The sequence below is a fragment of the Leptinotarsa decemlineata genome, unplaced genomic scaffold, assembly GCF_025532065.1.
Source record: "Leptinotarsa decemlineata unplaced genomic scaffold, Ldec_3_MD MMD2_P_RNA_scaffold_5, whole genome shotgun sequence".
Lineage (NCBI taxonomy): Eukaryota > Metazoa > Arthropoda > Insecta > Coleoptera > Chrysomelidae > Leptinotarsa > Leptinotarsa decemlineata.
In genome coordinates, this window is record NW_027412532.1 from 13,382,057 (window position 1) to 13,409,705 (window position 27,649).

Consider the following 27,649-nt stretch of genomic DNA (forward strand, 5'->3'; position numbering starts at 1 on the left):
TTTGAATCTATTTACCTACCTAATTTTGATGAACTGGGTGTGAAATATCAATGAATGGATACGAAATTATTAAAAGCTAATAGACACATGCCAACCCAGACAGAAATAAAGTTTTCAATCGTCCAGGCAAATAACTTTTTTAACGATAATAACGCATCGAAGACAATCAGTTCAGTCCTCCCTACAATGTGACCTTTCCAGCGTCTACCTTTTAACAATAGAATAACATGGTTCGATTTGTTCGCTCTATCATTTAGATTGGATCGTTACTTGTGTTTAGGGGATTCCATTGGGTGCAATTCGAAGAACAATTGCCGTCAATTCACTTTGCTGATGCGCAAAATCAACATTTGTTACATGTTCCAAGTATCAATTTGAACTCCGTAGGGACTCTTTCACAAGCCATATGGAAACCCTTATCATATCAATACTGCGAAACAAAAATTCACATGTTTACGATTATCGATGATATTCATTTTTAGATCGATGGTGATTCTAGATATATAGAATTTATGAATTTAAAGGCTTATTGAATTTATATGGAGAAGAATATACAGGATGTTATTCTGAAAAGGATAGACTCCCGATATTTAACTTTTTTTAGATATAGGTTCAAATTGAAAGAAAGATATATACCTAGACCAGTGCAAAAGGCTATTGAAATGGCAAGAAAAAAAATTGAAACATAAAAATTATCAGATATTGCTATTTCTGGGGTTTGATGTTACTATGTAACAAATAAAATACTTCCCCCAATTGATAATATTATATAATATATTACGGAAAGGATGTGAACAACAACTGAAAAATAATGTGCTTTTACAATGCAGGAAACCAACGGACATTATAAAAATCCTTCATGAGACGTACATAAAAACAAAACAGTATGTAGTACAGTCAGGAAAGTAGATATTTCGGAAACGAAATACACTACAGAAAGGATATAGAATGTTGTGGTCATTACAAGTGAAATAATCAAGAGTAGATCTAAGGTGCGGGAGATGAAATGGGGCGATATTTGTTTCAGAATATGTTGTTTTGCTTCATTGGAATATCTAGCTTGAAAAATTCCTCATTTTCAGCCTGAAAAATTGAAAAATTTGGTGCCTAATTATCCATTTCCAAATGGTGTAGAAGTCTGGTGAAATTACTATAGAAAAATTAGTCAGACAAGGCGAATTACTGAAAAAAAAAACTGGAAGGGTTTTATGACAGAACCACCACAGCTGATTTGGAAAAAAAAGTTTTAGGTGCATTGATATTTTTATGAGACATTTCTCAAGTTCAACGTAGAATCTTCAACATTATGAATTAAATATACAGATTTTCATTATAAAAAGTAAGTTTTCTCCAAACTTCATGCATTCATGTATATAGATTGCCTTATTAGTACCTACTCATCAGGGTTCAATTTCGATAGAAATTGTGAGAACTCTTTTACATCCCAAACAGTTCACCACGTTTTATCCCTTTCAACATGAACCGACTTTTAAATAAATTGATTTCCCTATTATAATTCTTTCTAATAACAATAATCAGTGTTATCAATTTCTTGTTGATTTGAGAAAAATCATTAGTTTTGACTACAAAGTTTTCATTCGAAAAAAATTTAAAAATAGAAATGAATGTGAAACTTATTTGAGATTTTCATTTTGTAAGCTCATTGTTCTGAAGATATCTTTGATAATACTTTTCTCGTTGAATATGAAGTAGAAGCATCTTCCAGACGTGGCAAGAAGTTCTATGAAAATGAAAAGTTACTCTCTTTATGATTGTGTCTTTTGTCGGCAGATGATTACGAATGGAAAGCTCAGCTCTCTGTTATGAAACTACTCAAACTACAATGACCTTAATACCCACTGAATACAAAACGTTGCAATATATGTTGCTACAAAATTATTTTCTAGCTGGGTCTGCTACCATCCGCAACATGGCTAATTAATATAGAGAAAAAATTACTTACTGAAGTATCGAAGCAAGATTGGTTTTTGAAAACTATGGACATATTGCACTATGAAGTGGCAACTACTAAATTTGTCTGCAAAAAATTATTTGAGATTTTTGTGACTTATCCAATAAGGTAGTGAACCTTGTGTATTGTTTCGTGATAATTGTGTATTTACTCCCTATTATTAATATTTCTAGTCACTCCACCAATCATTTGCCCATTTTTTCTACTTTGAAAATTTTTAATAATACTTGAAATTAGTATTTAGTTTCAACGTTTCATTTTTTGTAGAAAATATAGTGTACTTGATTTTTCTTTTCTATTTTTCCTTACACTGTAAGGGCGATCATTATGTATGTTTTTCGAGAATATACTGGAAGCAACCATGAATTAATCTGATTAGAATGGCAAAAGCCGATTCTTATTTCATTTTGAAAGATTTATACTCATTTGAATTCATTCTACTTGAATTCATGTACTTGATGCTTGAGCCATTCAAATAAAAATGCCAGCAAAGTTTCAGCGAATCAAATGAGGTATATACAAAGTGAACGCATTGCTTTCATACGAGTGACTATAACTCACCTGATCATAATCAAATTACAGAAACTTTCAGAAATTCAAGATAAATTTCAATTCTGCAATACCACTGTCGAACATTGTCGAACAAAACATTACTACAAGAAAATCAGTTCCGTTTCAGAAACTGTGGTATCAATATATTCTGCAACTCCATCAAAACTTCCAATTGCGAAGTGGAAGCAAAACTTGAATCACTCTACAAATGAAAGTCTCACACCAGAAAATGAAATTTCAAAATTTTTGCTCTTTCCGGAAACAGATGACCTAGTCGTGTCTTGTTGGCATTCAGTATTACTCTAATCACTCTACAAGTGAGACTCAGAGCAAAAAAACAAAGCATTCGTGATCTTACAGAAGTCAAAGGCTATTTCGACCCACATAGGTCTCATTAGTAGTGCTAGGCTGACCCCACGAATGCAATTCTGGACTCTACGGGGATTATGAGTTGTTTCAATCATCCAGGTTGAACTGTTCAATATTCGTCTTGAAGATGATCACTTGATGATTGAAACACGTGTCGAGGTGTTGAAAATAACGGTTTTGTGTTGAGATTAAACTTCAGTAATATTCACTACTACACACAGTAATATTCACTGCCTTGTAAAGTACTGTTCTTGAGGACTGGAGTCACCGGGAGAAGGAAATATTAAGAGCAGATAGTTGTTGGTTCACAGATGGATCAAAAACACCTTCGGGTTCTGGTGCAGGTGTTTTCAGTCTCAGACCGAGGACAGAGATATCAACCTGCCTAGGAACCTATGCGACTGTATTCCAAGCGGAAATTTACGAATAGTGTGCGTAGAGATTGGAAGAATCCAACCTCATACACGAGTCAATATGGCTCCTATGATGTTAAAACAAGCCAATCGCTGTATTTGATATACATTTTGGATGGCCGTTGCTTGTAGAATTTTCGGCCCCCATTCAATAGCTCCGTACGTTAGCATATGTCATATTATTGCAGTGTAGATCCAGGTGACCACACGGGGTGAAAGACTCCATGTGCGTCCTACTGTCCTCCGGCATTGCTCATAAGCCACATATGCTCTTTTTGCTCTACTCTGTAGGTGAGAGTTCTCAGTCTTCTTGGGATTGATCGACAGTGAGTGTTCCTTACACCATGTTTTTATTAATAGGACCCCATGTGTGTCCTCCGACATTGCTCATGAGCCACATATGCTCTTTTTTATCTACTCTGTAGGTGAGAATTCCATGTTAGCATCCTGTCGAGGGCAGTACCAAAGTGTTTCTCCTCTTCAGAAAAGTTTAGTTTGCTTTTGAAGATTTCGGGAGGTTTTAAGTCCGGTAAACTTCTTTTCCAATTGAAAAGGACCATCTCAGTCTTCTTGGGATTGATCGACAGTGAGTGTTCCTTACACCATGTTTCTATTAATTTGAGCCCATCCTGCGCTTTATCGCACAGTGTGTTCACAAATTTGCCGGTCTACAAGATAACTTTGTCATCTGCATATGCAATTGGGTAGAATCTATCATTGTTGAGGCGATTGATCAGGGTATCGAGAACTATGTTCCAAAGGAAAGGTGCTAAGACCCCTTCCTGTGGACATACCTTTATGACCAGTCCTTTCAGTGTGATGTATTCTATATTGCTACGTATTGCTCTACTAGAGAGCATCTTGAGTATCCATTCTTCTACTACCAGGGGTACATTACTGGAGTTTAGTTGCTAAGTAATGGTTGGAAAGGTTGTTTTATGAAACGCTCCCTCGATATCAATGGATGGATTCTTTGTTGTCAAGTGATGTTTCGATTCTGCCAACCACATGGTGAAGGGCCGAATCAATAGACTTTCCCGGAGTATAAGAATGCTGATTTGGATGAAGTGGGATGTGAATATCACGCTATGTAACAGTCGCTGTTAATGGTTTTTTCCTTTTCAAAATAGTCGATGAATATTACACCATGCGCATTCCAAAACAATGATGCCATAATATTTTCAACCGATTATTGCGTCTCTGAAGGCTTTGGAGTCAGATAACGATCATTGTGATTCTTTTTGTGAAATGATGGAGTCATGTTTCATCCATTGTCACATATCGACGTATAAATTCGAGTTTTTTCATGGTCGCACAGATTCAAACAGTGCTCATAATAATCAATTCGTTGTTGTTTTTGGTCGACTGTGAGCTCACGCGGTACCCACTCTGAACCGAGATTTTGTATACCCAAATACTCCACTTTGGAGTCATACAAAATTATTTTATGGACTTTTTTATGTTTTCGTTGGTAACAGCCTCTTTGGGGCGTCCACTACGTGCATCGTCCTCGGTACTCATTTCTCTTTGTTTAAACTCAGCAAATCATTTCTCAACGGTTAATTTTCCTGGTGCAGAGTCCGAATATTGGTTATCAAGCCTTGGCTCTAACAGCATTTTTTCCGCCAAAAAGCAATGATTTATCAACACACGTAATTACTTTTTATCCATTTTCTTCAAACTAACAGAAGTTGCTTTACTCAAAATGTTCTATCTCACAAAGTAATAGTCCGAAAGATGTGAAATTTGTATATTTCTCTTTTGATGGTTGGAGTTGATTAAAAATCAAATGGATTCAATACTAGTAGCGCTGTCTGTGTGTTGGCCTATGAACTTTTCAGATCACCTTATATGTAAGTTATGTGAGTACATATTTTGTATAGTGAAGTAAAATCCAGATTGAGAAAGATTATAGATACCGCTAATATTCCTTTTACGAAAGATCCACTGGAATCAGTTCATATCCCGGAATACCTAGATTATATCCTTTGACGTGGGCTTCTCTCCCCGTATCATTTCTCACCTCCTGAAACCTCAACACGATATAGCTGGTAGGCGTGATTCATACCTCCATAAATATAATAAAACACACGCGCACACGCGGTATTTTTCGTTTCAGTCCGATGCGACGAGACGCGCGTTATGAAAGCGCCCGCGAAAGCTTTGAAAATTCAGTAGAAGCTTCGCATTCCGCCGGATCGAGAGGTCGAGGACCTCCTTGGAAACAAACGACCGTGTGCCCCAAAGATAACGCGATGTTTTTATTGCGGTCGTTCGCTACAACCGATCCGGTGCTTGCTGCATTGTTTTAAGGAGGTGGGTACGAGTGTTATGCAATGAGAATGTTACGGCTCCTTGAGCTAATATGTGGGTGGTGAGAAGTTGGAATATTTTGGAGAATTTTTGAGTTTTTTTTTTTTTGGAAAAAATATCATTAGCAATGTTTGCCTGACAGTCAAATGAAAAGTATTGTCATATAGTGGACATCCATCTTGTAGATTTGTTTACCTCTAGGTAGAATTTTGTGAAATTTATTCGACTCAACTTACGACTTACCTATTTTATGTAATGCTTGAAAACTTATACCGATTCTAACTGGGTGTAACTCACAAAATTTAAAAAAATATGGAAAAATGGGATCTTTTTCCATTCAGTACAATTTCATTCGTTTTGAATGTTTGGCTGGTATTTTTGTGTCGAATATTACTTGAATTTTATTGAAAGTTCATCTAATTCTGACTTTTCAACTTAGAATTCAGATAAAAATGTAATCAGTTCGAAAACATCGGTAATTTAAAAAAAAAATCTGTTTTTCCGTTAATCAGCTGCCGCCCCCATACGAACGACAACTCTCAGAAGTGGAAAAACTTGTGCGAGCTAAGGACTAACGAGGTCTTACCTTTTAACGTGAGAAATTGTGTACCTTTAATTGTGAGAAATGAGAATTAAGACTTCCCACAGTAGCTTTATTAACAGTGATTTGGATACTACAAGTTGCTTATTACACTAATATTTATATACCATAATTGAGACTACCTCCAACAAACTACCTGAACCTCTACCTGAGGTACCTCGTCAATTATGATCACCTGAAGCATATTACCTCACTTCTACATCAGTAATAATTCTTTCTCAAATCCAGTTGGTCATTTATTAGAATGTTTGAATTTTGAAGTTTATTAATTTCCATTGCTTCCAAATGATTCAGTTTCAAACCTTTAATTTATAAGTGTGAAATTTCAAAATCTTTGATATGATATTCTTCTGAAAGATGATTTGAATATGTTGAATTTGTTTTCTTATTTATATAGCTCATATGATTGTCCTGGCTTCGATTCCTAACTGTTCTGCCAGTTTGACCAATATATACATTTTTAAACGAATACAATAAACTGAAATATACAATGAAGTTAACCGTTATATATCTATAAAACACTATAGGTGATAACAGACGGTCTTTAATGAATATATTACCTGAATTTTATTTACTTGTGACAATGTGGGTACGCTAATCTGAAAACCGGCAAGAAGACCAGGTTAAGTATATAGGATATCCCCGCAATAGTCATGCTTATGGATTTCCAAATAATTGAGTTTCCAACCCTTGCTTGCATAGTGTAAAATTTATGAATTGTTCGAATTGAAGAAATTGTCGTCTGAAGGAACCTTTCATGTCCAGCATACCATTTTTAGAAATTTCAGCCACATTCTCCCACATCAACACTATTACACTCCGGACACTTAAGCTCATAAAATCCAGATGTCCCGTCCTGTCCACTTCATCTTTGGCATTCAAAAGAAAATCAAATAACCTGGCATGTGACCTGAATGCTACTTCCACAGAGTTTTTTTTCCGAAAAATCCCGCAATTGTTTCTGTTGTTTCACCAAAATATGTTAATGTTTTAAATTTTTTAATGTCTGATTATTCGATCTGGGGGTATATTTATCTGTACGTAAATTTGAGACTAACTTCTGGAATAACGTATGTCATGTCTCCTATCTGTATAATTGTTTCAATATCTCTCATTGTTAGCAAATGTTACACAGAGCATTCTTGTTACCTTTGTTTCGAAACAATGTAAAAATCCCGAGCAAATGAGCAAATGATACATAATGAATTTAAAACGAACCAAAATGAATTATACTTTGAAATCCCTGAAAAAATAAATAAAATCGAGAATTGAAATGGATAGCTGAAGAAAACAATTATATTAAGCAAAAAAATTAAAATAGAATAACAATCGAAACGTAGTGAAGTAACTGGGCTTAAAATCTTCAAATTTTTACTTCATTTCAATTGTTCAATTTTCAATATTTTGCTTAAACCAATGAAATTCACCATGGAACATTGTCAACCACCTCGAAACAAATAATTCTTTTTTGCATTGTTGGAATGGCAGTTTTAAAATAACGTTATTTTAGATTGCTGATAAAAATATTCTCTTTCCAACGTTTCGAATACATTGATACAAATATAGACATTATATTGATAAAATAAAGAATTTCCATCATTTCAAAGAAAATTACTGGATATGAGTTATATCCACGATGTCTAGAATTTTACGAGTTTCACTAAATATTTCAAGACATAAAAAACTCCTTTAAATCATCTGAAAACAAAAGTCTTTCGAATACATATATACACAATTTATAAATCTCTTCATGGAGAATCAGAATAATCGGCCTTTTTGTATTCTCCAAATTATATCCTCAATCTGTACTCAAAATAGATGTATTTTCGATAACCAATAACTTTCATCTTCAAATATTTTTTTTTTTGTTTGAAATATTATGGAAAATGAAGCTTGTCAACGTTGCAATATGGCGACACTATGACAACATTTAAGTATAAAAAAAATGTCAAATAACTTGATGTTGTGTAAAACAAAAAATAAAGTTCACTAAGTTACAATTCAAGAATTGAAATGAAATAACAAATAACATTAAAAAGAATTCTTGAAATGTATTCAAAAACAGCAAACATCTTTTTTTGTTTCGCAGATCAAGTTCTTTCAAAATTTTTCATATATGACGTCACACACCATATTGAATTTAGAGAAAATACTCCTAGAGAGGAGAGGAATGGTTTGAAAAAATATACAGATTGTACCAATATGAATATCGCCAAGTACAATCATTTCTATGTCATCGGTTATACAGTATGTTTATCAAACCTTCGGCCAAAAATCAAGGAACTATTTCTTGGACTATTTTAAGGATATTTTGTCCTCTGATGATTTTTTATAGGGCGCTTTGTTTCGAGGATACGGGACAAAAAAAATTTCGACAATAACAATTTTGGTAATTATAAAATTATAACGTAGCCGAAATAAAAGTACAGCGTACTACACTGGACCTACCAAGTAATGAATATTGTAACAATTCCGTTGGTATCTATCAACAACATTCCGATTACCACAAACGGCTGCAGACATTCAATTTGAATAGTATGTTGCGTAAGTGATCCTGGTGTTTTTGAAAGGGTTCGAGAGTCGATGAGGAAAGATTGAAGGTAGTCATTTTCAACAGTTCTTGTGGAATAAGAAACATAACATGTAATTTTTGGTAATAAATTGTTATTGTCGAAATTTTTTTCCGCTCCGTATCGTCGAAATAAAGCGCCCTATCAAACATCACCAAAGACCAAAATATCCTTAGAACAGTCCAAGGAATAGTCCTTCAAATGTTTGCCGCATTTTCAATCAACACCCTGTATACAATATCCCATATGAAACAATGATCATATATATTTATTTCATTACAAACGTAGGTTTTCACAAAAATTTCGGTCTCTATGCAGATGTCTTACGAAAACCATCATATGACCAATATTTGGCAAATACCATATAAAAGCACCTTTATAATTTCACACTTTCCCTACTCAAATTCTAAGGGAATGGTCAACCAATGGACGGTGAAGAAGGTGTGCTAGTTGAGAATATGATAAAAAAAAGTCTCTCTTGAATAAAAAATTCACCTTTTTTGCATTTTTTTCTTAACAAATGTGCCTTGAAGATAATTGATCTGTTTCGTTTTAGGTGCGACACACTGTATACAATGTAATTCACATGATCAGGAATTTATTTTTACACATTAATAAAAATTTTCAAGTTATTTGATGATCAAATTTTGAATACACTTTCAGCAAAATATGACTGATATCTCTCATTTACTTCCGTCTGGTGTTTGAGATAATTAATCAGCATTAATTTCAAGAACGTGACCTTCATGAATAATCATTTCAGATGGTGTATTCTGTAATGGTTTTATTCGGATGAGAAAATGTCAATATTTTTCAACGAATCCTGCATACTTGATGCCCCCATTATGCGTCTGAGTATCTTCATGAGCAAATAGTTGTTGGTTCACAGATGGATCAAAAACACCTTCGGGCTCTGGTGTTTTCAGTTCAGCAGACCCAGGACAGAGATATCAACCTGCCTAGGGACCTATGCGATTGTATTTCAAGCGGAAATCTATGCTAATGTGTGTGGAGAGATTAGTAGAATTCAACCTCACACACGTCAATAAAATTTTTCACTAGTTCGCACTTCCATTGTCTAATATATAAAATGATTTGAAATCCCTAAAACACGATCGTCTTCGGGTGACCACGAATCCAACCACCATCAATCGACTAAAAGAGGAATCATCATGACTCTATTAGACCGTGTTTTCGGGCTCTGTAATACGAAGGAAGGCCTCGAGAAGGAACTAGACATCATTAAAAATGACCTTCGACGGAATGGCTACTCCAAAGCGATGGTAGAAAATACTTTGGCTAAAAGACAGCAGGAGCCTCGCAAGGAAGAGAAGCCGGCACAACCAGTGCTTGCACTTCCCTACATCAGAGGATTATCGGAGAGGATAAGAAGAATTGGGTCCAAGTACAATATTAGAACCTGCTTCAGATCCGGTAACACTATCCGTAGCAGACTCACGAAAACCAGGCCACCAAACGCGGACTGCGATTCCAAGAATTGCATTTACCGGATACTCTGCGAGTGCGGAAAAACTATATTGGTGAAACCAAGAGGCCATTGAATGTTCGCATTGCCCAGCACAAGAAACACACACAGCGAGGGGAAACCAGCAAATCAGGAATAACAGACCATGTTTGGACCCATCAACATAACATCGAGTGTTCCCAAGCTGAGATCATACACAGAGAGGAACATTGGTTTAGGAGAAAATTCAAGGAAGCCGCATTAATGTTGTCCAACAACGTATTCAGCCAAGCTAGCGTAGAGTTACGCAACATATGGAAACCCATCATCAAGCGAAAAATGGTCAACTCCCGCCAAACGGTCATCTCCCACTGAACCAGTGAAGCGGAAAATGGAAAGCGGGGATAAGTGAAAGGACTTGAACGACCCATAAATAGTCATTTCTCGGAGGGACCATTCCAGTCATCGCCCGAAGACGATTGTAGATACTAACTATCGAAACATCGTGAACTAACTTGGCTTGGAATCTCTTAACTTTTTATTTTTATTTTCATTTTCATTTCTTCATTTTTAATTTTTGTTCAATTGTTCTATTTTTACTTGTATTTTATTTCACTATTATTTCATTTCAGGTTTTTTTGCTTAATATAATTGTTATTTTCAGCTATTCATTTTTATTTCTTCTTTTTTAGTTGTTTCAGGGATTCAAAATCATTTCATATATTTGACAATGGAAGTCCGAACTAGTGAAATTCATTATGAAACATTGTCAATCACCTTCAAACAAATAAAATTATTTTCGGACAGTCAAGCGGCGTTGGAAGCTCATGACTCCTATCAACCAACGTCTAAGTTGGTAGTAAATTGTCGAAAACGACTCTCCTCGAATTGTCTCTGGTCTGGATTCCTGGCCACACTGGCCAGGCAATCAAAGAGGCTGCTGCCTTCCTTGCAAATTAGAGTGTTACAAGTGGCTTCAGAGGACCAGAAGCGGTCATAGGCATTGCATTAGGTTTTGCCAAACAAACATCGAACACCTGGATGTCAAGAAGACTTCTGGCAAAATTTTCCAGGATTGGTTCACTTCAAGGCGTTTATTCGCCCTTCAAAGCTTAATACCAAACAGTTGTTGGACTACAGTAGAGATGAACCACGATGTCTAACAAGCCTTCTTACAGGCACTATCGTGTGAATCATTATATGTAGAGACTCGACTGTTGAAAGACAGTGTGAGTCGCCTCTGTTTGGAAAATGATGAAACAGCAGAGCATATACTTTGTGCCTGCCCCGCTGCGGATCGAATCAGGTTTTCAGAGTTTGGTAGAACCGCACTTTTACCATCTGATCTGAAAGACCACTCATCATACAAACTAATCGACTTCGTTGAGAAGCTGGGTTTATTTGGTCGAGTTTGAATAGGTGTGCTCCACAATAAACCCTTGCGGGTTGCGGTGGAAAGTCGAATAGGCCCACTCACTATTGACCTAACCTATCCTTCATGAGTTATGCGAGATCTTGTCTCTACCTGTTTCGATATCAGTTTGATGTGATTCTAATCAAATTTTTCAGACGATATTTTTGAAGAACATTGGCAGATCAAGATCTTCAGATGATGTGCTGCAGGTTTTTCCGGGTTTTCCTGCAGCTGAAAAAGCAAATGCGACACTGGAATCAATGAAGTGGTCCCGCAGCGCCAATAAATTTTTTTGTTTCATAATTTCATGATTTGTGTCACTTTCTCGAAGAGTATATATTTTCTGAACAACATATTATGGAGTGATGGAAGCCGGTTCCATAACAACGGTATAATAAACAAACCTAATTGTCACTGTTGATCTGACGCGAACCCTCATTGGATGCAATAAACGAGATGTTTGGTGCGGAATCATTGATGGTTATTTGATAGGACCTCATATTTTCGAAGGAATTCTCAATGGGAAGAGGTAACATGTGTTGCCAAATCTCTTGGAGAATTCACCAATACAAACTCGACTGAATATGTGGTTTCAACAAGATGGAACACCTCCGTTTTGGACGTTTCAGATGTATTAGAAGCCGAGGCGGACATTTGGAAGACGTTCAAGTAACAAGCTTTTCAACATAGTTAAACTCACGTTTGAAAGTTGAAAGTGGTACCGAATCAAAGTTTGTGAAAAACTCTATTTTGATGTGTTACATATAAAAACTTCAGTTTAAGTGAACATCAAATAACAGCTATCAAAGTGTAAGTACCCTTGTTCTAATTGATTCACCAAATTACGAATTACAAATAACGGCATCAATAAGTCTTTTAAACAAGTAAAAAATGTCGATGATATCTGACACACACTCTGCTTTATTTAATAAAAGACCCTATATATCCGCAAGTGGGTTCATTTTATTCATCAGTATGAAATAATTTTCTAATATTTTTCTAACGACTTGAGTAAATTTGGAGACGGCTCGATGTATGATAGTTTCAGTGACTATTGCTTGATTGGGCTGGTGGTGATAATAAACAAGAGACAAGTGTTTTGTATATTATAGAAAATTTGAAACGAACATACACCTTTAAAATTCTGTGTTCAGTTTTTTCCATGATTATTTATATGCACTGCATTTACAAAATCAAACTCAATGATCCACAGTCACTGCGTAATTATAATATGATTTGTTTCTCCACCCATCATCAAAAAAAGATGAAAACCAGAATTACAAACCTCTTCATATGAGTGTCAAGATTCTGCGAATGAAAAATGTTGTCAAGAAAAAATAAATTGCTCTCGTAAGATATACCTCAAGTTTTCCGTCGCAGTTGAAAATTATTCCAAACAAATCTCATTTGGAAACAACATTGCGATGAAAGCTCTTAAAAGACCAATTAAGAGTTTGTGCATGCAAATGAAAGGCAGATGTGAAAATTCAAAAATTCAATGCTTTGAATTTTCATCCGAGAATCACAGTAATGAAGGTTGACATTTCCAGGCCGCTGGATAGATCTTCATCTGATTCGTTTCCCCAGATATGAAATTTTTAGTCCATTAGACTTCTGAAAACAAAATTCTATAGGGAAAAATCCAATTAGTGCTTTGAAAATTTTCAATGAAAATGAAATCTGAAATTTGTTTCGTGTTCTCATGTTTGAAACGAATGTGTTTGTAAAGATATCGATTCTTCCAACCTTGAAACTTTTACAGTTTCAAATCGTTCGACTGAATTGAAACAGAGAAAACTATAATAGCTCCTTTTCTGAAATATCTAAAATGATTCGTTTCGGAACTATCTAGAACTATATATTTACTTCCAATTCGGTTGGCTTGGTCGGAGATACGGATCCAAACATGCACTTAAACCATGCCGAATTTAATGAAAGATCATTCTACGAATCATAAATTAAAATTCGGAACCACTGAGTCGGTGAACAACAAAGGACATATGATGTAATGGAGGAGTTCTGAAACATGTAGTTATGAAATTAACTCATACTGTTCAAAAACATATCATATGTTATAACCGTGAGTTTTGTGTTCCTTCGACTCCAGTTTCGGATGATTTTATCGATTATTTTTACCGCACTGGCGTATTCAATGTCTATTCATATCATGAGGAGCGCGGCCTTATTCAAAGTATACGGTTGGTTGTGCTCTCTATACTTATCGTTTATCTGTTATTCGAAAAATTGATTGCGCGTAACCAACAGAGACATAGACTCATTGAATATATCAATAAATCATTCATAATAGTGTTGCTCTAGTTTACTCCCACCGAAAATAGGCAAATGCTTCCACACTCTCGTTCATGGTTTTCTGCAACCTACCTCCAAACAACTCCCAATAATCTTTATGCAATTTAAAATTGTCTACATTTGATATTCGATGTCAGAACTGCGTACATCGATATTTTTGGGAGTTCCAATCAATTAGAATAAAAACAACAGTAATATTATAAACCAGTTGTTGTCCGCGGCTTCATTCGCGTAGAATTTGGTTTGTCACATTCAGTATCCTGACAGACCATTTTAAACAAATAGTTACAATACTTATTTATCAACCCAAAACTTTAGGTTTCCAACTTCAAAACTGACGAAATTCAATACAATCTTTGAACCCCTACTTTTCCCCGCGTAAACGCAACGCGTAATGGTTTACTGCGTTGCGTCAAGTGAATCTTATCATGATAACTTTCAAACGATTCGTCCAAATGACTTAGTGTAAAAGACAAAGTTTGTCTATAATAAATGATTCAAACGACAATTGTATCACTCGAATTGACTGCTGTGTTAGTCGATGGTTCAAGCCCTAATCTGAATGACCGATTTTCACTTGCCATCGTCCAATTCGTGTTAGGAATCACACATTAAAAGGTAAGACCTCGTGTGAATTGTGCCTATATATTATTATGATGTATAAGTTGTTGAAGTTGCATCTAAATTCGTTCAGTCGTTTAGGCGTGAAAAAGCCACAAACATACATACGTACATCCATCCTCACAAACATCCACATTAATATTAGTGCACAAAACCTTTGTAAATTGTAGCCTGTATGTTATTCTGATGTATAAGCTGTATACGCTGTACAGTTTCCTCTAAATCCGTTCAGTCGTTTAGGCGTGAAAGAGCCACAAACATTTATCCTCACAAACTTTTACATTTTTGTAAGTATAGATTATGCCCAGATTTTAGACTTTCTCTATTATTGAAATACAAAATGTTTGTTTCTCGTGAGAGTCAAAGATGCTGAAAAACTTATAATTTCATATCAAATATTTCATATTTTACTAGCGAGACGCTTTGGGTTAGCACAGGAGCAATTTAAAGTTAAATTGGAATTCACATCCACGGCTTTCAGATCCAACTATAGATAATATTATGTTGTTCCAAAAGTTTTGTCCGTTTTAGTATCATGTCAGATAACATTGAGATGTGAGTTTTACAAAATTAGATTGTGGCTTTCTACTTCTTCATCTTTATACGAAACTGTGGGAATCTTTTTTTTTTCAAGGACAAAACATAAGCACTACAGAAAAATCTTTAAGGTGCTCTAAGAGCGGTGCCTGTGCGAAAATAGCGATTCACATTGGATTCGAATCGCTATTGCCTAAATCCATTTGAAAAAACGTTCTCAGGAAGTTTAATCCGCATAAACACAGTTCTTCAAATTGAAGAGTTCTTGAACTGTGAAGTTCGAGGTATACTGAGTTGAACCTCAAAACGATGAGCAGCCACAGTCCGTCGCGTATTTCTGATGGAATCAAATGTGCCAAGTCACTTGAACACTTCCCGTGAAAGTGTCTATAAAAGACAGACAAATCTCCAACGTTTCTTCGATCCAGACTATTAAGGTTGCAAGTGATGTTCGCGTCTCCAATCAGGCGGATGGCTCTGGATGGAATTCACCAGCTTCAAATTATGCTTAGGGGCGGATCTCCATACACGAGAACAATACTCCAAAGAAGTTCTGATCATTTGAAATTGTATTATGATTCGACATACGTCCTACGCCTCACAGGATATAATAAGAACGCTGGAAATGTTTCGTGAGAATCTCGCCCTAGTGGGCTTAACGCTGCGCTGACTAAAATAGTGGTAGGTTAAAAAATGTGAGTATATCCCACTGAGAAATTAAGTTGAATCATTGACCCTCTCAAACACTCCTTTCGTGATTGATAATGGGAAGATTTTCCCAAGTAAAAAGGCCCATTCAAAATAATGTTAATTCTCAACGTACCTAATTCCACAAATATTTTGTGGCTGAAGCTATTTTCTGATATTTGCTCACGAATGTTGCAATGAATCAATAAATAATTTTTTGAAGGTGTGGTAAAATCAAAAATATAGTAATAACATGTGATAAAACAAACTCTGAATATTACTGGAGTTCTTTCCCAACACCAAAACGTTATTTTCAATACCTCGACACGTGTTTCGATCACCAAGTGATCATCTGCAAGAAGAAGATTAAACTGGAAACTTCCCTAAGCTAACGCTATTCATGCTATACAGGTATACTATACAGGTAAACCATACAGGTATACCACCCTAAATTAATTTTACAATTTGCCTCATCTATTATTTTACAATATGTCCTTATGTAATGTTTAAATGTTATAGTTATATATAAAACAATTTTCAGCTATATAAAAATTAATTTCACAATATTTCTAAATTTATTTTAACACTGTGTCCTTATGTAAATTCAATAATATTATTTTAACAAGCTATATAGTATGCTATTTGGTATTGATTTGTCATCGTTATTCATAATATTATCATGTTTACTTATTTCTACACTCCCATAGGCATCTAGTTGCCTATTATTGTTAACTTGTCTAACTAATCTTAATGAACTGAAGTCTATGGAATGGTTTTGTTGCAAAATATGATGGGCGACTGCTGATTTTTCAGGTCTTCCATATTTTAAGTGTGCTATATGTTCCTTGTATCTTACTTCAATAGATCTTTTTGTCTGTCCATAATATTTTGCATCGCAGTCCTTACATTCAATTTCGTATCTCGACTTTGTCTTTTGGACTTCCCAAAAGGATTCGTAGTGTATGACTTGTTTAAAAAACCACCTTCATATCTAGTTCCTTGAACTTCTTTCCAAAGTTCTTCGTATATTGGTGGTATGGAACTGAAATGTACTCATCTTGGTTTTTGTCCTTTCTGAAAGTCGAGATTTCGTTCATTTTTAACCTAAACTTCTTCTTCCTTATTATGTCATCTACAATACCCCTCGAGAAACCGTTAGTGGCTGCTATTTCCTTTATTGTACGTTTTTTTTTTTTTCGGAACCTATCATGTGTTAGAGGGAAAGTCAAAAGACGATGCACTAAAAAATTCAACCCAACACGTTTGTGCTGTCCACAGTGATATGAACTGTCAGGAATATACTTGTACTTACTTGTTTCTTTTCTACATATATCGTATTCTAACCCTCCATATTGGTTCCTCGTTACCAAAACGTCAAGAAATGGTAGTTGTCTCTTATTTTCTAACTCATACGTGAATTTTATTGATGGACATCTATTATTTAAAAAAGAAAGAAAGTCCTCAATATTCGATTTTTTGGTGTCGAATATCGCGAAAATATCGTCCACATACCTTAGCCAAATCCTAGGGAAATACTTTGACTTTTCTTTGGTTCCCATTTCGAATCTGCTCATGAACAGGTCTGCCAGGTAGGGGGATGAGGGGTTTCCCATGGCCTTTCCTTCCTGTTCTTCATTAAAGCAACCTTCTACCTGGAACCGATTTTGTTTCATACACAAATTAGTAAGAGAAACGAATTCACCGATTTTGTTATCATTGAAATTATTTTTCTCTAGTAATTCCCTGAGGTATTGCAAAGTCTGTGGAATTGGGATGCTAGGAAATAAGGAACTAGCATCAAAAGAAACCAAAACCTCACCTTCTTGCAGAACAATGTTTTTTGTATGTTGTATGAACTCTAAAGAGTTTTTTATACTAATACCTGGTTTCGCAATAGACAAGGTTTCAAATTCCTTAGTGAGCCACTTTGAAATGTCTATCGTGAAATGAATCTCTTTCAAAATTTGCGAACGACAACTCTCATAAGTTGAAACTAACGAGGTCTCACCGTCAAACATCTGATTCCTAATAAGCTTTCGTCAACAGAACAAAAATACTGACTCTTGACGCGCTGACCAACTTTGCACCGTCGAGGGATGACTAAAATTCTTCAGTATTCTGAAATCTGACCACATCCATAGATTCACCTACTCTCACCTTGATTTATGTGAGAATCAAGTCAACATGAGTTCGTCATTATGAGGTTATAACATTTGGAAAAAATACCATTTGGTTATCCCATCAATTTGATTTCAAAACTTTTATCAAAATTTTAACAACTACACTGGAGTTAGCAGTTTTTGTTCCATCGCCATCTTGAATATCATCGAAATATTTCTTCTATGAATAAGTTATGAGTAGAAATACATGGCGTTCCAACGAAATTTTGACCCCACCCTGTAAGTCTGAAACGGACGTGTAATCGAAAATTGCAAATAACATGTCAATTTTTATTTCTAGGGGGACTAATTCTGATATGAAAATCATACCCGAAACTTCGCCCCTCTGAGATCAGCAACTACCCCTACTATTTTTTTCAATGGCAGGGGGGGGTCGAGTGATACATCATTTGAAAGGCCTTTGTCCCCCTATTACTTCTGTTTTTTTTTCGGAATTGGTTGATTCGTTATTGAGAAAATATCTGTTGAACGTTTTGTCAAGGAAAAAACAGAAAATTCGCTGTCGCTAATTTAATTGAGAAAATCAAGAAAAGTAATGTCAATGGCAACACAATCAATGGATGAAGTGTTCCATACAATAATACAGTCTACTTTCGAAAGGTTCCTTACATTATTGAAGATGTCCGGAGTCAGAAATCGGCATTCCCGAACAATTCTTAGTCGTAGGTCCGTGTTAGACTTACGAGGGGGATCAAATTTTCGTTGGAACTCCCTATATAGTGAAAAACTTATATTTCGAACACGCTGACTTGAGTTTTTGATGATTATTTTCATTATTTTCTTGGAATGTATCAGATGACATGTATTTGAAATTATTTCTGCTTTCTATCGACCTAGTTCCTATTCATATCACAAAAAATGATTTAGCATATTATATTGAATGGAAAACAAAACAACTAGGCGATACTTCTTCTAAGGGTGAGCCTGAACACACAATTTCACGATATGAAATATTGAAGCTGAGCATTATAGAATGATGAAAATAACAGAAACAAGGCTTCATGGTCCAAAATTGTTTGTTTAGGTACAGAATATGATCCTGAATTATTGTTCTAACTCGAATTATATATTTTTTCCATCATTTATTATTTTATAAAAACCGGTTAACACATCAAGAAATAATTGAAATATTGGGTTAACACCACGAATATGGTAAATTTACAAGGACCAGTACTCGTATTTTTATAGATAATTATCCGAACAGAAAAATAAGACAAATATGTATCAGAATTGTTACATAAATTCATGTCAGACATTGCGAGCGTTCAGGAATAGTCAATAACGAAGGCATTGCTGTTGGAGTTCGACACGAATTTATCTTGGTTTTTATGTACGGAATTCATATTTGCATTCGACAAAGGAAACACTGATAATGAATATTGGGGATTGAAACACTGTATCTGTACTTCTTCAAAATTAACACATGATATAACTCACAATGAATATCCTCTGTAATGAACAAACACAATTTGCACCATTCCGACGGGATAAAAAATTTCGGATAAAAATCAGAATCCAATAACAAACAAGCGAATTAGCATTTCAGAGAGCAGTTCATTTTCCTGAAATTTATCATTGCTGGCAGTTTTTTTGTTTAAAAAAAAATCGTTTTCAATGTGGTGACGACGATCCAAAAGAGTTAAGAAGGTTCAACAATGAGCAGTATCGTGAAAGGCTGATTTTTATAGAGATGAAAAGACGCTATCTATTGGATCGACATTTGTGTTTCAGCCTATCACTACTGATGAGACCTTGGTGAGTCGAAACAGCGCTTTCTGGAGTTGTATTACGAGTTCGTCTAATATTCACCATATTAATTACATCAGTAAGTTATGAAGCACGAGACAATTCAAAGCCAGCAATTTGTATCTTTGCCGACCTCTCCAAAACGTTTGACACCGTTTGTCACAAAAGGCTGCTAGAAAAATTGGAGAATATTGGCATGCGCGGCAAGATGTACGACCTCCTGGGATCGTATCTCTCTCATAGAAAACAAGTGGTATATATCAATGGTATACTGAGAAATCAAGCAAAAGTTACATATGGTGTCCCGCAGGGAACATTCTTGGGCCCTGTTTTACTCACCATATGCATCAATAGTTTGTTACACTAAAATCAGCAGGTGAAATTTTGAGTTTTGCTGATGATACTGCTGTACTGCATAAGTCAAACACGTGGGGAACAACTCAAAATAAAAACCGAAGTTGATTTCAACACAATCGTCAGGTGGTTTGAGCATAACAAATCAACATTAAATGGGGACAAAACCAAATACTTGTCATTCACCTCCTACACTAACAACCTTCCAAACATGAGTCTTTTGAAAATAAACGAGGAAACTTCAATAAGATCAAATCAATAAGATCAATAAGATCAAATATTTGGAAGTAATTCTAGATCGACATATGAAATGGGATCTACATATGTTACGTTTGACCAAAAAATTAGGTGAATTTCTATCACGTTTCAAATTATTGAAAAAAATTCGAAATCCTCCAGTTAAAAACAATTTACTATGGATCAGTGCAATCACAACTTAATCATGGAATCATAGCATGGTGCGGTGTCAACAATAAACAGTTAAACAGTCTGAACGTAATACAAAAACATATCTTGAAAATGATATATGGTAAGAAAAGAACTTATTCCACTAGAATTTTTTTCATGTAAAGAGGGGTTTTTCATATCAAACAGTTATTCTACTTGAAAATCATTTCTAAAATTCATGAGGGCAAAATATCACTGAACAAACTTCAACACCCATATAATACTAGAAACGAACAACATACCACCTTGGTACCAAGATGTGAAAAATTAGTCGGTCAAAGGCATTGTAGCTACATGGGTGCGAAAATTTGGGATTCAGTACCAGATAGGATAAAAAGCATAAAAATAAAAATAAATTCAAAAAACAGATTGAAAACTGACTGGGAAACTGTAATGATGATATATTCCGTGAAATAATCAACTAGTAAAATTGAAACAACACTACACTTGTCTGTTAACTTGCCAATTATTTTCAAAATTGACAGCTTGATTTTTTCCGCACGTTATTTGTCTATTTTCTTTTTTTCATTGCTCTATTCACTTGTCTATGCACGAGTTGATTCAATATTATACTTTGTTTTATGTTTACATCACCAAGAATGAATTGAACTAATTTTATAAGGGTATTCCATATTCGATGGTCTATTAGACGTATCTAGAGAACAAAAAAAGATGAGAATTTTGAATTTTGGTTACCAATGTAGATGGTTGTGATCTACCGTTTGAAAACATTTTCATCACCGCAATGTTGCCACATCTACAGGTAACAGACATCAACTTGGAAATTTCAAATCGAATACCCTATATATTATATCATTTTAGAATTTTGCATCAAAATCCAAATTACTCTTGTTGAACATGTTGTATACTTATCTCTCATCGTTTTTAAAATGCTAATTATTCTGTAATTTTTTTGGCGAAAACATGGTATTTTTAATATTTAATATCGCATGAATTAACTGATACATCGAACTCATCTTCTGGCAACGTTGAGATAAGATATTGCGATTGTTATTTCAGAATGGAACCCAAATATTAATTTATACAGAGTGTCTCAAAAATAAATCTCAATTTGTATCTTTGATAAACAACCATAATTGATTTTTTTCAAATGAAACACCCTGTATATTATTCAGCTATGTCCTATACTTATCTCTGACCGTTTATGAGATATGAACTATTCAAAAAAAATTGCTCCTATGCAAGCATAACATTTCCAATAAAATCAAAAATCGAGTGCATAATACATACATTCTTAAAATTTTAGCGTAGGTCTCGGGCCTTCTAAAATTCACTCCTTCAATACATATGGTGAAACTTTTTATATTTCCAATCTTCTACTCGAATATCAAAAGAGTTTTAAACATTAATTTTAAATTTCAGAACCGAATTTCGGCGAGGATAAAGGTGTTCCATGATCTAAGTCTGATTTAAAAACAAAATAATGGATTTGACAATAACTTGTTCAAAATTAATCAGTACAGTTTATTGTATGATTTTCACTATACCACGACACGCATTTCGCTATACAATATCTTCTTCAAGCGTAAACTGTCCGATTGTCATATTGAAGTAGTGCGGTGACTGGTGATATGGAAAATTAAATAAACATTTTAGGATATTTTTATGCTTATCCTCATGCATCAGTATCTAGTGCTGCGGTTGATTTGGGAATATCTCGAGTTTCAAAATGGGGAATTTTACAAAAACATTTTTATGAATTAATTAGGCTGCAAGGTTTGCATAGAGATGATCCACCAAAACGGGTAGAATTTTGCGAAATGGCACTAATATGGACATCCAAACTTTTTGAAAAAAATTATATGGACTGATGAATCACAATTTACACAATTGTCGAAATAATCACTTCTGAGCAAAGGGGATTCCAACAAAAATTCAGTTTTAATGTTTTTTGTATGCTCATGAATGATAACGTTTCTATTTGCATTTATGATGAAAAGTTGAATTCTGAAAAATATTTAGATATTCTGAGATCGACTGTGAGTGATTTTCTGGATAATTTGGCCCTGAACTTGTCTCGGAATTGTTGGTATTAGTTGAGTGGAGCTCCTGGACATTGCACACATGAAGTGAACTAACCGATATGTTCGAAGATCGGTGGATACGTCGTTTTGGTCCTTGGATTTGACCGCTTCGATCACTGGATCTGACTCCCCTAGATTTTCACCTCTGGGGAAAAATCAAAGAAAGGGTATATAGAACACCTATCGATACGAAACATGAACTGAAAGATCGGGTTAGATGTTAGATGTGTCTTCGAGGAAATCAAGCCATCGGAAACCCACAGAGCCACGACTGATCACGTAATAACATCAATCCATCAATGTTTACAAGTAAATGGTCAGCATTTCAAGCACATGAGCTACTGAGTTTTTGTCATATCAGTATCAAATGTCGAATAATTGCGAAGCTAGTTTCACAATATTATCTCTTCTTTTCTAGTGTAGAATTATTTTTGTTATCAATTAATTTTTGAAAAGTGTTCGTTCTTGTGTCGAAATAGTAATGTTTGTCATACACCCACTATGAAATTTCATTCATGTATTCCATTAAACCTTTCTGAACTAATGTTGAGAAAGGTTTAATGGATATGTTGGATATGTTCAATAATAAATTTTTTCCCGAATTTTGTATTTGAAATGTTATATTTGTATTGAAGAATTCATATCTCATAAACGGTCAGAGATAGATATAGGACATAGTTGATTGAAGATGTTCACATTAGTTGACTGAATTAAAAAATTGAATAATATACAGGGTATTCCATTTGAAAAAAATTAGTTATGGTCGTTTACCAAAGATACACATTGAGGCGTATTCTTCAGACACTCTGTATGAAATAAGATTTAAGTTCCATTCTGAAATAACAACCACCATATCTTGTCTCAATGTTGCCAGAAGTTGAGTTCGATATATCGGTTAATTCATGCGATATTAAATATTAAAAATACCATGTTTTCGCCAAAAAAAAATTACAAAATAAACAATATTTTAAAAACGATGAGAGGTAAGTATAGAACGTGTTCAACAGAAGTGATTTGTATTTTGATGCAGAATTCAAAAATCACATAATATATAGGGTGTTCTATTTGAAATTTCCAAGTTGATGTCTGTTACATGTAGATTTGGCAACAACGTGGCGATGAAAATATTTTCAAAAGATAGATCACAACCATTTACATCGATAACCAAAATTTAAAACTCATATCTTTTTTTGTTCTCTAGATACGTGTCATAGTCCATCGAATGTGGAATACCCTGTATATTCAGTTTCATTTTCAATAGGTTGGCTATAATACAGACAGGAAACTCTTTTGAAGTTTTTTTCATGGTGCCTTGTTTATTTATTTTTTCTCAGTGATGTATTAGTAATAGGTTATTTGAAATTGTATATTATGAATAAGAATAAATGAATGATTTAGTATTGCTCTAGAACGGGTTACGCGGTACAAAAGTCAAGATTTTCATTTATTTTGGAGTATTGACATTACTTTCAATACTGATATATTTTTGGTTGCTCCATAATACTGTATTATCAAATGTGAAACGATGACTAGTCTCTTTACCAAATTGCATACTCGTGAACGGCATCCAGTTTGAAACTAATGGAGTTATGCAGTAACATTCTCAGAATTGGATTTGTGGGTGAAATATCTTTCTGTGTCGGTTTCGTGGAATTGTTCTAAAACGTTATTCATTTGTATACTTCGCAGAATTAATTAGAATGGTATGAGTTCTGGGAACTCCAGTACAGAAACTAACGATTCTTCCTCCTGTATCAGGCTGCTTCAAAGAGCCAATTCCATAAGTTCTTCAATATATAGTCATATATAGAGTCTTTTATTATGCGCTTCCTATCCTTAAATTCAAATAAAATAAAGTATGTGTAAGATATCATCGAAACTTTTTATTCGTTCGAAAGATCCATTAATGCCATCACTAGTGTAATATAACATCGTTCAGATGTCCGTCACGGCTTCTCTGAGTGGAGCACATCCGAAACTTCCAATTTTCTATGACTCTGTGGCTGAATTTTATCGACGACATGTTGGCTTTGAGGACCGCTGTGGTTAGTGGCTCATTTGCATACACCTGCGACTCAATGAAACCCCACAAGAAAAAGTCTAACGGGGTCTCACTTCCACGTGAGATGACTATGCCCTCAAATCGCTTGTGCAGAATATCTAATGTGGCGTGAGCTGTGTAGCACGTAGCGCTGTCCTGTTAAATCCACATGTTGTTGGTGTCCAGATCAATCAGGTCGGAAGAAGTTGGTAATCATCGACCTTTAGTTCTCGCCGTTGACAGTGATGGCCTGGCCAACGTCGTTCTCAAAGAAATATAGACCGATGACCGCCCCAACTCAAAATCTACACCAAAAAGTGGCTTTTTGGGATGCTTTGGACGCTCTTGCATCTCATGTGGATTGGTATCGTTTCAAATTCGACAATTTTGTTGGTTCACGTACCTATTCATCCAGGAATAGGTCTCGTCGCTGAAGATGATTTTCGAAGAAAATTCGGGAAAGTTGGCAACTATTCCAGAGTCCATTCAGTGAACACACGTCGTTGTCTATGGAGGTTTATTTCAGTTCCTGGGTCAGTTGAATTTAGCATGGGTCTAGGCCCAAGTTACGATGAAAAATTCGCCAAGTTGTGATCTGCGACAGACCGAGTTCTTGTGAGCGATGTGAAATCGACTGCATCAGATTTTCTGCACAATCTCAGAGACATCTGTGAGGTTTTTGGCAGATCTTGCGTTTCGTAGGCGAATGAGTGTTGGTTGATCGTTTACTGAAGCAGTGGACTCAAATTCATCCAACACATCGCGAATAGTTCTCTTGGTAGAACGATTATGGGACCGTAAAAGGGGCGAAGCACGCGGTACGTTGCCTGAACAGAACACATTTTAATGAAACAATTACATCATATTGTTAAAGGTTATATGCGTCCATAGTGATTTCGCAAAACAGTCCGTTATCAATTGTCAATGTTCGGAAATTCCTATTGGAAGACTCTTTAGTTTAGTTTCAGTTGTTGATATCTGTTATTGAGTCTCACATATTGTTTTCAGGTGTTCTTTTCTATTGTAAATTTCCAGGAGAGTTTTCTTCATAACAGTAAAAAACTGATGAAATTCTATTTTCTACCTGCAATCAGAGGGTTGAGTTGACTTCCGTCTGAAATTATCCACACTCGACGGTCTCTGATGAATGTCCATCCGACATTCGCGATGAAAAAGAGCTTGGTTATCATATAGTTTTCAATGTTTTCTCAACTTCTTCCCTCATCTATGGAACGCCGTTTTACTTTTTATTGTCAAAAATATTCATTCCTCAATTTATTCAACTAACAATGTATTTGTTTGAAATTAATTGATTCATGCATTTGTTCGACACATTAAAAACGATTTTTCCCAAAATGTGTTCTATTTTAAATGACACTTAATATAAAATGTTACATGAGTTAATTTGTTTGATGAAAAGTTACGAACAGTTATAATATAGATTCATTGTTTGAAATTTTTGAAAGTAAATGTTTGTCATATATTCTTTTTTTGTAACTACCGAATAATTTACTACAATTTCTGTGAAACATGAATAAACTTGTTTCTTGATAATTGTTGATAATTTTAATTCGGGGCTAGCGTCGAGCGGATTCTTGCAGAAGCTGAATTTTTAAATCTGGCAACATGATAGTCTAGTGATAGTAACACAATATTTCGTCCGACCGTAGCGCCGAATGAAAGTTCTCAACAATCAATTTAATTCATGTATCACCTAAAAGCAACAATCGAAACAGTTCATTTTTACAAAATACCAATAGAAAGTAAAACTTCGTGCCACGCCTTTTCATTAATTTTCCTTTGAAATGAGCTGGATTATTTTGTTTGTTGAATTTCAGTGATACATGAATTGAATTGATTGTTAATAATTTTTATTCGGCACTGACGTCGGTCGTATTTTTGTGGAACTACATAACTGCATATATGTATGTATGGCGTTGGTCATAGTACGGTAATAATACGTTCGACCGCAGTGACGAATAAACATTATCAAGAATCAATATGATTCATGTATCACCTAAATGCAACAATCACAACAATTAATTTTCACAAAATACCAATTATTAATATTCCTTTGAAATGAGCTGAATTATTTTGTTTGTTGAATTTCAGTGATACATGAATGGAATTAAGCAGACTTTTCGATGGAAACTAGAATGAATAGCACGACCGCTTCTGACAGATAACACCGTCATATTTCAGCCTCTCGGTTGTTTTTCAGTTAATCACCTTCCCATATACAGACAGACACTGCGGATGTCTCTGATTATCAATTTGTAGTGATTTTAAGAATTCAGATAGCAAATTTCTTATTCTTATTCGCTACTAGCTGACCCTGCGAAGTTCGTTCCGCCTTAGAGGCAATAAAAAAGCACATTTTTTATTTTATTAATTAATTTTTTTTTATTCAAGTATTTCAATTATTCTTTATTAGGTTGCAGTCTTCAGTTAAGCACTTTGTGATACATTACATTTTTTGTTTTATTATCAGGCCAAAGTATAAACAACGCAGATGGTCTTCCGACCCGTGAATATGCCACATATAATTGACCATGTGAAAAACATTGATTTTCCAGATTGAGATCACAAACTTTCAAGGATTGGCTTTGTGATTCGTTAATGGTCATGGCGAATGCAAAATGAATTGGAAATTGAAGTATTTTAAACTCAAACGGCATATCGGTTGGGATCATCGAGATCCTCGGAATGAGAACTTCCTCACCTTCGTATTTTCCTTCGAGTATCGTCGCGTAAATTACATTGTTCATCAATTTACTCACTACCAAACGTGTACCGTTGCAAAGTTTTGGTAGATTTATGTTTCGAAGCATGATTACTACGGAGCCAACTTTCAGGCGTAAATTGTGCGGTGGTAAGCCAGGCACATCCAAGGAGTTGGTGGCTTCATCTTCATTTGGTACACAGTCAATTGGTTTGAATGAATGCATTGTTCCAATGATATCATTCTGAATTATGTAGTTTAGATCATCTACATCTTTATTCTTAGCCGCT

At 34.9% G+C, this 27,649-nt stretch overlaps 1 protein-coding gene across 4 annotated transcripts in view; it reads left to right on the forward strand.

Moving 5' to 3' along the window:
* Positions 1-27,649, forward strand: part of LOC111513790 (GTPase-activating Rap/Ran-GAP domain-like protein 3) — a 574,796-nt gene that overhangs the window by 311,253 nt on the left and 235,894 nt on the right. Inside the window, exon 1 of one of the 4 annotated variants that reach the window (XM_074169580.1) lies at positions 5,423-5,622. The exons of 2 other annotated variants lie outside the window; for them this stretch is intronic. The gene's annotated coding sequence lies outside the window, so the exon portion shown is untranslated. Of the gene's footprint in view, positions 1-5,422; positions 5,623-27,649 lie in introns of those variants that run through there. One more of the 4 variants, XM_074169583.1, reaches the window with a different exon arrangement.